Below are 12,836 nucleotides of genomic sequence, written 5' to 3'. Positions count from 1 at the left end.
TGTCTAATTTATTTTAAAAGGTTTAGCAAGAACAGGATGTATAGAAGTGGGCTCCTGTCAAAAAAAATGTTACAGTCACAGGCAAATATATGTTGGCCAGTCACTGTTTGCAGTAGTCACGTGCCCAGAAGAATAGAGACCAACAGAGAAGCTGTACAGCATTAGAAAAAAAATAGTGATAGTTATAGGAAGGTGAGTACTGAAAATTATCAGATTGATTTAAGCCCAATTGCATGAAATTATCAGGTCCTGAAGACATTGAAAAATTTGCTATTCAATTTTCGTGAATCTCCAAAAAAATGTTTTCTAGGATTTTTCACATTGAGGAAGATTACATCAGTCACAGAAGGCTGATATGACCTCAAGCATGTGGGGGTTTCCCAATAATGCTTTCAGGAGAGAAAATCATAGCCTGTGTAAAAGTCTAGACAGGGAATTAAGCAGCCACTGTGATTTATAAAAGAAAGATGATGTCATATCTCACAGATCAGTAATAGAAAAAGCCTTAAAACAATGGACAAATACTCGAGACAGCAATATGTTAAATAACTGCAGCAGGGAAGAAGATTCCAATATTAGTCTTTTAAAAATACAAAAGAAAGATACCTGGAATCTAAATACTTAACTGCAACTGTCTACCTCACAAAGTGTGCGTTTCTCAAACAATTTTTTTGCATATCTATTTTACTAGTCAAATTTTACATACATGCTCACCATACTAAAATGTTGTGTGCCTACCTAACACTTATTATTTTGTCATTTTGGGAAGAAAGTTGAATTTTGTTAGCAAAAATAGAAAAAATTTTTTAAAAGAATTTAGACATTTTACTGTGCATGTCTTTTTGTATACCTATTTTACTTGTCCAATTTGACAGTCATACACACCACACCTATGCTGTGGCCTTGCTACCACAATTTGTTTTCTGAACATATATATACCTACCTACCATGATTTTCTTATGTCCTTTCTCGCAACAGTTGAATAACTGAGGTTGAAAAGATTGTCAAAAGTTAATTATAGTGTTGTCAAAAATGTATGGTAAAAGAAAAAAGTGGCAAGGGCAATAAATGGGGTAGAGAAAAAGAAAAAAATAACATACCACGGCTAAGAATGTGGGGGCCACTGGTAGCCGAAGCAGCACTGGTACCAGGCAATGGAACTACCAGACATTGGTCATAGTTGACCTCCTTTGTCTCTAGAATACTAGTGGAGAGAAATCATAGGGCGTTATGCAGTATATAGCACACCACTCATTTGTCCACTTCCCGACTGCCGACGGTAGATAAACGTCAGTGCTTGCTGGGCTTTGTGCAGCACCGACCTTTGTCTATGGTCAGCGGTTTTGTGCCCACCGGGACTCCCATGTACCTTATAACGAGGGGATCCCTGCGCACAATGCTTCCTGTGACCCACGACCTCATCGAGACCTGATTGGTTCAGGTCCTGATGACGTCAGCGTCACACCAGCCAATGAGAGAGATCACTGGGAAAGTTTGTTGTAGCAACAAACTTTCCCGGCGATCTGCCTCATAGTAACGCTGTTCCTCCTCTGATCTCCTGTCAGTGAGAGATCAGAGGAGAAACAGTGAGACAAGTGCTGCTGGCAACAGCTGTGCCAGTCAGCGATCTTGTTATAAAGTAAAAAAAGCAGATATGGCATGCTAGGGTTAGTACTATAGTTAGGGATAGGGTTAGTGCTATAGTTAGGGTTACTGTTAGGGTTAGGGTTACTGTTAAGGTTAGGGTTAGTGCTATGGTTAGGGTTAGGCTTAGTGCTATAGTTAGGGTTAGGGTTATGTGGCGCCCCTGAGGCCTCAGTCGCCACAGAGGTACTGCACCTTCTCCTAAGGTGTGGTGCCCCACCATCCAGGTAGGGTGGGAACTTCCTTCCACATTCCAACACCTGCACCCCACACACAGGATAGTTCAGCAGGGACCCATCCATACTTTATGCTGGAAAGGTCACAGGGTGCCTTTTGTGGTCCCTGGCTTCGTAACACGAGAGTTGCTGGGGAGGCGGGTGGAGTTAGATATAAAAGAGAGGGAAAGTGTAGGATTTCAGGTCAGTCTGCAGAAGAGGGCAGGCAGAGTAGGAGAGGACAGCCACTTGGTGAGGAGTGGGGATCCCTGGAAGAAGGGATGGAGGAAGGAGTGCTACAGCTGCCCCAGTGAACTGGGCCAGCTGGCACGGGAAAGAGGAGAAGGAGAAAAAGACGTAGACTGGAGACTACAGATTCCATAAGAGAGATAGAACAGATCGTAATGAAGGAGAATAGGACTGTGGGAAGCAGGTTGAGAAAGAGAGATAACCCTTCCAGTCCAGAGCGCAAAGGCCGGGGCCCGGTCCCCGAGGTTGATTGGATCTTTATGTCCAGCAACAGACACCGGTGGAGTAGCGAGCCGCTAACGCCTTACTCCCATCATAGACTTGTGACACAACAGCACTTGGATAGTGAGCCGGGACGCAGAGGAGTCCCCGAAGCAGGCTACAGCTGTCTGTCATACAAGTAGAGATTAGGAACACCTAGAGAGAGGCATTCCAGGGTAACTAAGTACTGGAGTGCTTCGCACCTAAAGGCACATTGGAGGAGTCGTTCAGTAAGGTACATATTGGCAGAATGTGGAGGGGAGAATCCTATCCTGCCTGGAGGTTGGCTGGGGACCAGACGCGAAGAACACAGTGCGGAGGCAGGCAGTTGTGTGAACTGCAAACAGTGAGTAAAGCTTTGGAACCGCATACTCTGGTGTCCTCCAGTTATTCCAGCACCGCTACCTCTGGGTACCTGCACCTACACCAACTGCACCTCCCTGCCATTGCTTCATCTACACTGCCCTGGGACTACAGCTCTGCTTGTGGGGAGCTTTACCATCTAAGCTGCGCATACCATCAGTCCCAGAGGATCTGCCCGCAGCGTCGGCCTAACATCACACTTGTCGAGCACCACAGGTGGCGTCACGAACTATTCCTATAAACTGTAACATAAACATCAACTATTGACATTGGGTGCCCAGAGCCACGGACCGGGTCACCGCTGCTGTGACACAACCCCCTGACACCGGCCCGCTACCGAGTACCCCACAGCCCTGGGACTGGGGGCGACTCAGTTAGGCTTAGTGCTATAGTTAGGGTTAGTGCTATAGTTAGGGTTACTGTTAGGGTTAGGGTTAGTTCTATAGATAGGGTTACTGTTACAGTTAGGGTTAGTGCTATAGTTAGGGTTAGTGTTAGGCTAAAGTTAGGATTACTGTTAGGGTTAGGGTTACTGTTAGGCTAAAGTTAGGGTTACTGTTAGTTAGGGTTAGTTTTACTGTTAGGCTAAACTTAGGGTTACTGTTTGGTTTATGGTTACTGTTAGGGTTACTGTTAGGGTTAGGGTTAATGTTAGGGTTAGGGTTACTGTTAGGCTAAAGTTAGGGTTATTGTTAGGCTAAAGTTAGGGTTAGGTTAGGCTAAAGTTAGGGTTAGGGATAGGCTAAAGCTAGGGTTAGGGTTAGGCTAAAGTTAGGGTTATAGTAAAGTTAGGGTTAGGCTAAAGTTAGGGTTATTGTTAGGCTCAAGTTAGGGTTATTGTTAGGCTAAAGTTATGGTTAGGGTTAGGCTAAAGTTAGGGTTAGGGTTAGGCTAAAGTTAGGGCTAGTGTTAGGCTAAAGATAGGGTTAGAGTTGGAGGCTAAAGTTAGGGTTAGGGTTGGGGCTAAAGCTTGGGTTAGGATTGAGGCTAACAATAGGGTTAGATTTGGGGATAGGTTTAGGGTTGGGATTAGGATTGGGGGTGTGTTGGGGTTAGGGTTGTGGTTAGGGTTATGGTTGATATTAGGGTTAAGGGTGTGTTGGTGTTAGGGTTGTGGCTAGGGTTATGGATAGGGTTGGTATTAGGGTTAGAGGTGTGTTGAGGTTAGGGTTGGAATTAGAATTGGGGGGGTTTCCACTGTTTAGGCACATCAGGGGCTCTGTAAACGCAACATGATGCCCGCAGACCATTCCATCAAAGTCTGCATTCCAAAATGTCACTACTTCCCTTCCAAGCCCCACCATGTGCCCAAACAGTGGTCTCCCCTACATATGGGGTATCAGCATACTCAGTACAAATTGGACAACAACTTTTGGGGTCAACTTTTTCCTTTTACTCTTGTGAATATAAAAAATCATTTTGTGGGAAAAAATGATTTTTTATTTTCACGGCTTTACATTATAAACTTTAGTGAAACACTTGGGGGTTCAAAGTGCTCACTACACATCTAGATAAGTTCCTTGGATGGTCTAGTTTCCAAAATAGGGTCACTTGTTAGAGATTTCTACTGTTTAGGTACATCAGGGGCTCTGCAAATGCAAAATGATGGCCACAGACCATTCCATCAAAGTCTGCATTCCAAAACGTCACTACTTTTCTTCCGAGCCCCACCTGTCATGATCCAGTCCAAAGTTTGCTTTCTGCTATCTTCTCTTTGGACTGGTCTTGCGGGGTTAATCACCTCTGACTTGTTCTGGTGCAGGCTTGGCTATTTCAGTCCTCTGCAGCCTGCGGGCCAGCGTCAGCTATACTGCATGCTTCCAAGATAGTGTTTCTTACCTGTATTCCTTTAGTGTTCCTCCTGCCCCCTGTTTACCTGGACTTATGTATGACCCGGCTTGCTCTCTGGACTCTGCTTCTGGTTTTTCAGTTTCTGATACCACGCTTTCCGACTGACTTTGACCCTTTGGCTTGTACCCTGACTATGGTTTACGTCTTACATTTCTGATACCACCTTCCTGGTAGGTCCTGACTTCTCGCTTGTCCCTGGCTATGCACTTGCTGTCTCCGTTGGTACTTCTGCTCCTGACAGTTGCTGACTTCTGCTAGTCTGACCACTCTTTCATTAACTGTGACACCTGTGCTGTTGCTCTGTATTACTATGCTGTGTGGGTGTGTGTGCAAACTCTCTTCCATCACCATCACCCCCTGGTGGAGGTTGCACTGTACTACACTGCAGCAGCATGTTACACCACCATGTGCCCAAACAGTAGCTTTCTCCCACATCTGGGGTACCAGCGTACTCAGGACAAATTGGACAACAACTTTTGAGGTCCAATTTCTCCTGTTACCCTTGTGAATATAAAAAATTGGGGGCTAAAAGATCATTTTTGTGGGAAAAAAATGATTTTTTTATTTTCATGGCTCTACATTATAAACGTTAGGGAAACACTTGGGGGTTCAAAGTGCTTACCACACATCCAGATAAGTTCCCTGGGTTGTCTAGTTTCCAAAATGGCATCATTTGTGTGGGGTTTCCACTGTTTAGGCACATCAGGGGCTCTCCAAAGGTGGCATGGGGTCCGATCTCAATTCCAGCCAATTCTGCACTTAAAAAGTCAAACGGTGCTCCTTCCCTTCCGAGTTCTGCCGTGCGCACATATAGTGGTTTACCCCCACATATGGGGTATCGGCATACTCAGGACAAATTGCACAACAACCTTTGGGGTCGAATTTCTCCTGCTACCCTTGGAAAAATAAAAATATGGGGGCAAAAAAAAATCATTTTTGTGGAAAAAATATGATTTTTTATTTTTACAACTCTAAGTTATAAACTTCTGTGGAGCACTTGGGGGCTTAAAGTGCTCACTACACATCTAGATAAGTTCCTTGAGTGGTCTACTTTCCACAATGGTGTCACTTGTGGGGGGTTTCCACTGTTTAGGCACATCAGGGGTTCTCCAAACGTGACATGGCATCCAATCTCAATTCCAGCCAATTCTGCATTGAAAAAGTCAAACGGCGCTCCTTCCCTTCCAAGCTCTGCTGTGCGCCCAAACAGTGGTTTACTCCCACGTATGGGGCATCAGCATATTCAGGAGAAATTGCACAAAAAATGTTGTGGTTCATCTTCTCTTTTTACACTTGTGAAAATAAAAAAATTGGTTCTGAAGAAAAATGTTTGTGAAAAAAAGTTAAATGTTTATTTTTTCCTTCCACAGTCCATTCATTCATGTGAAGCACCTGAAGGGTTAATAAACTTCTTGAATCTGGTTTGGAGCACCTTGAGGGTGCAGTTTTTAGATGGGTATCCCATTTGGGTATTTTCTGTCATATAGACCCCCCAAACTCACTTCAAATGTGAGGTGGTCCCTAAAAAAATGGTTTTGCATGTTTGTTGCAAAAATGAGAAATCGCTGGTCAACTTTTAACCCTTATAACTTCCTAACAAAAAAAATGTTTCCAAAATTGTGCAGATGTAAAGTAGACATATGGAAAATGTTATTTATTAACTATTTTGTGTGATATTACTCTCTGATTTAAGGGCATAAAAACTAAAAAGTTTGAAAATTGTGAAATTTTCATAATTTTCGCCAAATTTCCATTTTTTTAACAAATAAACTCAAGTCATATCAAAAATTTTTTACCACTATCATGAAGTACAATATGTCACAAGAAAACATTCTCAGAATCACTGGGATCCGTTGAAGCGTTCTAGAGTCATGACCTCATAAAGTCACACTGGTCAGAATTGAAAAAATTGGCCCGGTCACGAAGGCAAAAACAGGCTCTGGCGTGAAAGGGTTGAGTCACAATAGGATGCTGTTATATGCAAGGTCTCATATATTTAGTTTAAGATGCAATCAATGGTTTCCTTCCATAAGCCTTGGCCATGGAACTTCATACACGAACTCGTGTACTCACAAAAATGCCCACATGGTCATTTCAAAAGATAAATACCACTTTTGATATCACAAGTAAAAATTCCTTTCATAAAAATCTTTTACTTTTGAAAGTAATTATTGCCTAGTTTTTTCTACATATATTAGTTATTTAGGTATTTCTGGAGTTTAGTATAGGATAAAGATGTGAGCTACCAAAGAACAGAAGTACTAAAATAAAGTAGCTTCATAAATATAAAAATTTGGGGGGATAAAATTAAATAAATCTATATTATGGTTATTATAATACTGTGCTATAAGGTTTTTTCTAGTGGTATAATATGCTATATATGTATTTATATGTATATTGTGAGGAATACATTGCAATATTTTCCTTGGTGAAAGAAGTCACATGGAGAAAGGTTAGGGATCCGAAACATCGCTACACCTGTGGTACGTTCACACTTCATCGTCTCTGCAAGCTGTTGTGCTCAAATGGAACAAGCTGAAATAATTTACAGGAATTCTCCTTATTATATGTTCTTGTTACTTGATGTTTTATCAACTGTTGTCATGGATATGATTTAAGATATATAAAGAAGCATTTAAAGATATTTTTTTGAGTGTACCAATTTGTATATGAAGTTACATCTAGCAATGCGACACTGTCATTTTGAGTCAATGTTCTGCATAGTCCACCTGTACAGAATTATCTGTCTGATCAAAATACTACTAAAAGGGATAATTTTTGGACTATTTTTTAATTTAAAAAGAATGAAAGTCTGTCAGTGCACTGTGTTATTAAATGGGCCATTGGTTTTCATAGTTTTCATAGTTTTTAGGTTGAAGGTAGGTAGCTTTTAAAAATGAAATTAGACATAAAACCATCAAGTTACTTCCAGTTTACCATTAGTTTCTATGTCAGGGACACTTTAGCATTACTATGGCAGTGTTTGCTTTAAAAAAAAATTGAAATGGGTTGGCTACAGTCCTTGGCGACCTCAGAGTATTATAACAAATGTTTTCAGGGCAATTGGAGTATCTGTAATTCATATCAAATTCATTTTTTTAAAACATTCGTCAAACCTGGAGAAATCGTATTTTAAAACATCCAATCATCTCTAGTGAGTACATTTTATTTATTTATTTTTACTTTACACCATACTGGATCATTTCTGAAAAAAAAACTTAAAGTAACTTTTAAAGTGGATTGTTATCTACTCATGTGTCTCTGCTTACATTATGAATACTTTTGGTTACATCTACTATATAATCATCTAATTCTGTCTGTCTGTCTCTCTGTTTGTAACGGAAATCCCGCGTCTCTGATTGGTCGTGGCCAGCCAGGCACGACCAATCAGTGACTGGCGCAGTCCGGCCGCGAATTGGCACGGAATTCGAACGACGCACGCCACCCCTAATGTCGGGAGATCTGCGGGGCTAGCCACTGATCTCCCGACAGTTGCCGGCGCTAGCCTGATTGGTCGCGGCAGTTGTATTAAGTTCTATGAGCAATAACATTTAATGATAATGTATATATTTTACCTGGAAAATCCTATGTACTCATTGCATTATTCTTAAATCTTCATAAGTAAACTACATACATATTCTAGAATACCCGATGCGTTAGAATCGGGCCACCATCTAGTTTTTATATGTTATTCTCAGAGGTTGGTTGGCTAATTTTCACCTGGGGAGCAAGGGCAAAAAATTGTTCCATCTCTTGATATGAGAATTACAGAGGAGCATAAAAATACACTAAACAGCTATAATATAATAATATACAAACAAGAAAAAAAACATACTAACACTAAATAGCACTCATGGTATTAGTAAAGCACGAACACAGGGAATTTAATAGTACGGCTATTCAGGCAAAAGGCCATCCTTCTTTGTGCTATTTATTGTATGCAGTCCACAGACCAAGATACATCACAATCAAAGGCAGAATAAACCTTAGCATTCATTGACTTAGGCCAGGGTCACACTTGTGAGGGCAATGCGAGAAACTCGTGCGAGTCTCTCGCCTCAATACCCGGCACTGCCGCCGGCACTCGGGACCGGAGAGTGCAGCTGCATGTCTTTCTATGCAGCTCAACGCTTCGGTCCGAACCGCCGGTGGCAGTGTAGGGTATTGAGGCGAGAGACTTGCTCGAGTTTCCCGTATTGCACTCGCAAGTGTGACCTCGGCCTTACAAGTGATATCTATTCTGATCGTAGTTATTATCTTCCTTTTCCTCTCCACCTTGTCCAGACCTTCATGACAACTTCTCACTGCCACACCTTGTCTCTGCAGTGTTTGACACCAAGATGTCATTGGCTCCTCACTTTTGCAACTCTGTACCCATACCATGCCATGATTATAAAAGTGTTAGATATAATGTACGATATATAAATGGATTCATGCTGAGCTTGTGAACAAAATATACTTTCAGAATGGAAAGGAAATAAATAGATTCATCCTTGGAAAAGATTATTTTAATAGTCTTGCAAATTCTTCCTTTGATTGTGAACAGTCAGTGTCTTTGAGCAAAAGAAACTGCAAATATAATATTTAACACTGCCCCTCTAAAGTATGATTTACTAATTTGAAGGTCACCTTTACATCTATGTGTGAATATAGTAAGGTTCTTATAACTTTCTTCTGGGTTTATTAATTTTTGGAATTATTTCATAAATAACCTTTACTTGAAATTGAAAGAGCAGCAGATCTTATTATATAATGGAATTTTGTTATCTCGCTTAAAACTAAGTCATTTCCACTTCTGTTCCTTAGGTAATCGATTCTTATATTGCACATCTTTATTTGAATTTGCAAAATTTGGTAGCTAGTAAAAGTCATAAATTAGAAAAAAAATTTAATTGCATGCCTGTGACTTTGGTAGTCCGCAAGAATTGTACCAGGAGCTAAAGCATAATTTCTGTCATCTTATGAAAGGGACTTTACTTTTATTTATCTAATAAAAAAAATCAATACACTCATCTTCTGTACCATGTTCCTTGCTGGTCTCTAAGCCTTTTCTTAAGGCCCCATCACACATAGCGAGATCGTTAGCGAAATTGCTGAAAAGTCACAGGTTTTGTGATGCAACAGCGACCTCGCCAGCGATCTCGCTACGTGTGACACATAGCGGCGACCGCCCCCCCGCTGGATATCGCTGATCGTGCTTGAATGTCCTAGGCCATTTTTTGATCGTTGGTGTCTCGCTGGCCAGCATGCATAGCTGTGTTTGATGCCATAACAACAAAGAGTGACATCGCTGAAGCACGCCTATCGAGGTCTAAGTTGTCAGAATAGCTGCTGTGTGACAAGGTCCCAACGACCGCCGAGGTCGTTATACGGATCGCCGCATTGTTACTGCGTCATTGAGTAGATATGCCTGTTTGGCATCTTACTAGCAACCATGTAGCGACTTACCAGCGATCCTTACCAGGTCATATCGTTGTCGGGATCACTAGAGCGTCGCTATGTGTAATGGTACCTATACAAAAGGTGACAACATGTGACCACTGCAGCTAATCACAACTGTGCTAACACTGCAGAAATTGATTGACTGCAGCAGTCAGAGGTTTATATGAGGACCAAAATTGAAGGCACTAATACATCCATTTGAATCCCTGGTATTCCCTGTTTGGGTTTTTTTGCGAAAAATGTTCAGCTTTTGCTGACAGCTGCTGTTTTGGGTTGCTCCCAAAAGCTGGAACAGTGGCATACAGTACCCTACTGCTATGAGCTATTAGTGCCAGGACCATGACTAATATAGTGAATTGTAGGGTTTCCAAGTACTTAAACCAGTTAATGTACATATCAGCACCCTTAATAATCTTATAACATATCATTTCATGTGATTACTATACGTTTAGATTGGATTTGTCATAACAGTCATTTCAGTTTTTTGACAGCAAAAACTCACAAAATGCATTGTAAAGGTTTTTTGTGCAAAAAAATATTTTGCCTTTCTTTACTGACCACGGAATTTATTTAATTTGTTAAATTAGGAAACGCTAAGCAAAACAAGCACCACAGTGTAACAGAGCCAGTTAGGATAGGGTTAAGTCCTAGCTCTGCAGAATTTTATTAGATGCACCTGCCTAGCTTTTTTACTAGAACCAGTGCCTATGTTCACAAGGTGTGTAAGTCTGCTGGATGAAGAAGAGTCGATTATGCTGGAGCTGGTGAGTGACCAGCTGAAATGTGAGCTGGAACTGAGATAGTGAAATATGCCGGGGTCACTCTCTGAATGGAGACTACATGTAGGAAAGCTGAGCAGTCTCTGTGTTGGAGCTGCAGATAACTATGTGGAAGCTGCAGCCTGTTCAGTGTGAACTGTGTCCGAAAAAAAAAATCGAGCCTCTTCTGTGTATGAAAGACTGTAATCTGTTCAGGTGACATATGTGCCCTGCTAAATGGACTAATTATTTGCTGTGATATTGTTCCCAGAAGAGGCTGTTTTTGGTTTGGAATCCCTTGAAGTTTTATGAAAGCAATAAAACTGCACCTGTTTGGACTAAGCCGCATTGCCTGTGTGAATTCTACCTAATGCCTATCTGAAAGCATGAATACCTACAATTGATTTACTGTAATGTATGCTAGAAAATTGGCACACATAGGAGTACAGCTGATAGGGGAGTACATCTGATAGTTCAAATATATGCCTCTTGTACAGCCCAAAATATGGGACTGGTGTCATGAAAATTGACAAGTTCAGCTGAGTGTGTTCTTCTGTCTTTGGGCTAAAGCATTGGGAGATGAATTTGAGGTTACTGTTACTAAGTGAACAGTCATTACTTTATATAATGCTTTGTCAAGTGTCCCAACAATACATTGTTTTTAACCCCTTTCCTTCATTGGACGTAATATTCCGTCCATGTGCCCTGGGCCCTAATTACCATGGATGGAATATTACGTCATAGCGATAAGTGGCGCCCACGTGGTGAGCGCCGCTTATCGCGGCCGGGTGTCAGCTAAATATCATAGCTGACACCCGGCACAATGTGTCAGGGGCGGTCACGGACCGCCCCCTACACGTTAACCCCTTGTACACTGCGATCAAACACGATCGCGGTGTACCAGGGGTTAAAGGGAAGCATCGGCAGGGAGGGGGCTCCCTCCATGCTTCCCTGAGCCCCCCACGGCAGCACAATGTGCAGCGCTGCTGCGGGGGGCTCCTTTCCTGCAGGTCCCCGGATCCAATATGGCAGTGATCAGCAATCTGTCACAGGACAGTTATGTCCCCCATGGGACATTGTATTAAAGTAAAAAAAAAAAAAAGTGTAAAAATAATTTTTTAAAAATCGCTAAATAAATAAAAAAAAAAAAATTCCCCAATAAATTGTACCACTGAAAACGTCATCTTGTCCCGCAAAAAATGAGCCACCACACAGCATCATCAGCGAAAAAATAAAAAAGTTATAGCTCGCAGAATAAAGTGATGCAAAAATAATAATTTTTTATATAAAATTGTTTTCATTGCATAAAAGCGCCAAAACATAAAAAAGACATAAATGAGGTATCGCTGTAATGGTACTGACCCGAAGAAGAAAACCACTTTATCAATTTTATCACACGCGGAACGGCGTAAACGCGCCACCAAAAAGAAATTCATGAAACGCTGGTTTTTGTAAATTCTGCGTCCCAAAAAACGAAATAAAAAGCGATCAAAAAAGTCACATGCCCGAACATGGTACCAATGAAAACGTCATCTCGTCCCACAAGAAATAAGACCCCACATGACTCGGTGGGTCAAAATATGGAAAAATTATAGCTCTCAATATGTGGTGATGCAAAAACTATTTTTACAATGAAAAGCGTCTTTTAGCGTGTGACAGCTGCCAAATATAAATACCGCAATAAATAGTAAATCAAACCCCCCCGTTATCACCCCTGTTGTGAGTTCATTTTCCCCTTCACTACTGAGGCCCGAGGAACTCCCTCTTCTGGTAAAGAAAGGTAGTGAGCCTGATTATCAAACACCTGAGTCTGATGATGATGACTGGCTGAGTGGAGTCACTGACTGGATATAAGGCTGCCGACGCCCTTCTGCCCTGCGGGCGATTTCTCTGTGGGATCCTTGGAGACCAGTCTGAATTCCTGCTCCTCTAAAGCTGTTTTCTGCTCGGCTTTTTGCATTTGTGCTTAGACTTTGTTTTGCTTTGTTTTTCTGGATTTCCGCCATTCCCTGCTGGGGTGTGCTGAATTCCTTTTTTCTCTGTCTTCTGAAAA

This window comes from Dendrobates tinctorius, unplaced genomic scaffold, assembly GCF_039654945.1.
Source record: "Dendrobates tinctorius isolate UK_male_01 unplaced genomic scaffold, ASM3965494v1 ptg000145l, whole genome shotgun sequence".
NCBI classification, from domain to species: domain Eukaryota; kingdom Metazoa; phylum Chordata; class Amphibia; order Anura; family Dendrobatidae; genus Dendrobates; species Dendrobates tinctorius.
This window is presented reverse-complemented; position numbering follows the sequence as displayed.